Here is a 3,535-nt window from a genome sequence, read left to right as displayed (position 1 = left end):
CTATCTCTGTCACCCCCTCCACCCCCCTACACCCCTTCCCTATCTCTGTCACCTCCTCCAGCCCCCTACACCCCCTCCCTATCTCTGTCACCTCCTACACCCCTCTGAGGTCTCTGTGCGTCTTTGATGTTAAGTGTTGAACGTCCTCCGATTCCCATCGGCCCACCAACGGGGGCTGTGGGTTCATTTGCCTTGCCCGGGGCAGGGGGTTGTGGTCCGAGCCCTGGGGAGCAGTGCGCATGGTATGGCCAGGCAGTGGGTAAAGGTGAAAGTTGGTTCGAAATCTCACTGCAAACCGACTGGACTATAATTCAGCTCTGAGTGGCTAAGCCTGTGGTGGTTTGGAAAGTTAACCAGCCTGGAGTAGCACCAAAGAATCTGTTTTTTTGCGAGGTTAATTAAAGAGTCGAGCTGAATGAAATGTTTGCAAAGGAATGGAAGTTAAGGTCGTGAGTTTGGTTCGGATGATATTCACTATGTCATCACTAACTTTCTGCAGGAAGTTGTGGTTGGATGAGGTCTTTTCTTTAAAAAAAAATTCCGTCATCATTTCCCCGGGCGCTTGAAGGTCCCAAGAGAAGGTGAGTGCTGCGCTCTGCCAGCTGCCAATGCCCCTTCAGTGGGCATGGGGCAATTATCCCGGTGTCAATGTGGCTCTATCACTGTGCCAGCCCCCCTCCACACGTTCATCCTTAATGAATTTGTAGAATCTCTTAGGATTCTCCCTCACCTCCCTTACTAAAGCTATCTCATGCCCTCTTTTTGCCCTCCTGATTTCCCAGAGAGAGACTTAAGAGAAAAGACCTGAAGGGAAATTTTTTTTACACAGAGAGAGGTTCGCATGTGGAATGACCTTCCTGAGGAAGCGGGGGATGTGGGTACAGTTACAACGTTTAAAAGACATTTGGATAAGTACATAAATGGGAAAGGTTTGGAGGGATATGGGCCAGGAGCAGGCAGGTGGGACTAGTTTATTTTGGGATAAGGGTCGGCATGTACTGGTTGGACCGAAGGGTCTGTTTCTGTGCTGTATGACTCTATATATATACTCTACTGCCCTTATACCCTTCTAGGGATTCACTCGATCCCTGCTGTCTATACCTACTTTAGATAAATGTGAGGTGCTGCATTTTGGGGAAAGGCAAACCAGGGCAGGACTTATACACTTAATGGTAAGGTCCTGGGTAGTGTTGCTGATCAAAGAGACCTTGTGGGGGCAGATTCATAGCCCCTTGAAAGTGAAGTTGCAGGTAGACAGGGTGGTGAAGAAGGTGTTTGGTACGCTTGCCTTTATGGGTCAGTGCATTGAGTATAGGGAGTTGGGAGGGTCATATTGCAGCTGTACAGGACATTGGTTAGGGCCACTTTTGGAAAACTGCGTTCAATTCTGGTCTCCCTGCTACAGGAAGAATGTTGTGAAACTTGAAAGGGTTCAGAAAAGATTTACAAGGATGTTGGAGGGTTTGAGCTACAGGGAGAGGCCGAATAGATTCTGGCTGAATTAATTTAGGGTATCTGGTCAGCATGGATGAGTTGGACCGAAGGGTCTACTTCCGTGTTGTACAACTCTGTGACTCTAAATGTTGTAACCGCACCTTCATCCACCACTTCCTCTGCCAGTTCATTCCACACACGAACTACTCCCTGCGTAAAAAATTTTCCCCTTATGTCCTTTTTAGATCTTTCTCCTCTCGCCCCCCCTAGTTTTGAACTGCCCCTTTTATGAACAAGACACCATGCCCCTCATGATTTTATAAAGCTCTATAAGGTCATCCTTCAACTTCCTATGCTCCAGTCATAAAAGTCCCGGCGTCTCCTAATATTTCCATTCCTGGCAACATCCTGGTAAATCCTCTCTGAATCCTGTACAGGTTAATAATATCCTTCCTATAACCAGAACTGGACACAGTGCTCCAGAAGAGGCCTCACCAACGTTCTGTACAACCTCAACGTGACGTCCCCAACTCCTATACTCAAGTTCTTGAAAGACAGGTTAAATGGCTTCAAGAGAGAATGGAGACCTATTAACACGTCAGTGGCTGAGAACAGAATGTACAGAACACGTTGTTGCTAGGAAACTTTGAATTCAACAGGCACACACAATCAGCAAATATTTCCTACGTGATTTTCTGATGTAATTGAACATATCAAGTCATGTCATCCGTTGCGGAGATGTGGGTGTTGCTGGCTGGGCCCAGTATTTATTTGCCCCGTCCCCTACAATTTCCCACATGGAGAAGATTGGGGGTGAGCCGCTAAATAGGGAGAGAGGGGGAGGCGGATAGAAGATGGATAGAGGAGAAGATAGGTGGAGAGGAGACAGACAGGTCAAAGAGGCGGGGATGGAGCCAGTAAAGGTGAGTGTAGGTGGGGAGTTAGGGAGGAGATAGGTCAGTCCAGGGAGGACGGACAGGCCAAGGGGGCGGGATGAGGTTAGTAGGTAGGAGACGGGAGTGGGGCTTGAGGTGGGAGGAGGGGATAGGTGGGAGGAAGAACAGGTTAGGGAGTCGGGGACGAGATGGGCTGGTTTTGGGATGCGGTAGTGGGAGGGGAGGTTTTGAAGCTTGTGAGGTCCATATTGATACCATTGGGCTGCAGGGTTCCCAAGCGGAATATGAGTTGCTGTTCCTGCAACCTTCGGGTGGCATCGTTGTGGCACTGCAGGAGGCCCAGGATGGACATGTCGTCTGAGGAATGGGAGGGGGAGTTGAAATGGTTCGTGACTGGGAGGTGCAGTTGTTTGTTGCGAACTGAGCGTAGGTGTTCTGTAAAGGGACCTATCTGCTCCTCTATCCATCTTCCATCCGCCTCCCCCTCTCTCCCTATTTATTTCAGAATCCCCTTCCCCTCCCCCATTTCTGAAGAAGGGTCTAGACCCGAAACTTCATGTAAATGTGAATATTTTTTCCTTTACTACATTCCCTCCCATTGAGTCTCCAAGCGCCTTAAGCCGAATGACCCTCCTTTGTGGGTGAAACTATTTGAAACTATTTGCCTAGGGGTGGCATCACAGCCTTGCTCAAAAGCTGAACAGTTGACACCTTCCTGCAGAGCGAGGCTTGAGATTGTCAGGTCTGATTCAAGCCCTCCCAGACTGCCACAAGCTGAATCTCCAACAAATAGCCAAACGTTAACAAGTAAGCAAACAAATGTAGGACAACTGTCAAGAAATTCTTGATCAAAAACGGATAACACTGGAAACAGACACGACAACGACATCACAAGATATCAGAGACAGGGCAACTGAGAGAGCTGGGTCACAGAGATCGCTTTTAAGGAGCATCTTAATCAAAGAGAGAGAGAGAAAGGGGCATAGGGAGGGAATTCCTGAGCTCAGGACCATACTCCAAAGGCAGCCGAAGGCATGGCCGCCTAATGAAGGAGGGATGGGAATCGGGGGTGGGGGTGGGGGTGGGGGGGGGAAGGGGGTGCTTGAGAGACCAGGATTGGAGGAGTGCAGAGATCTCGGAGGAGGTTACAGAGATAGGGAGGGGATGTAGGGGGATGGAGGAGGTGACAGAGATAGGGGAGGGGG

Source organism: Rhincodon typus, unplaced genomic scaffold (assembly GCF_021869965.1).
Source record: "Rhincodon typus isolate 14 unplaced genomic scaffold, sRhiTyp1.1 hic_rhity00000439, whole genome shotgun sequence".
NCBI lineage: Eukaryota > Metazoa > Chordata > Chondrichthyes > Orectolobiformes > Rhincodontidae > Rhincodon > Rhincodon typus.
This window is presented reverse-complemented; position numbering follows the sequence as displayed.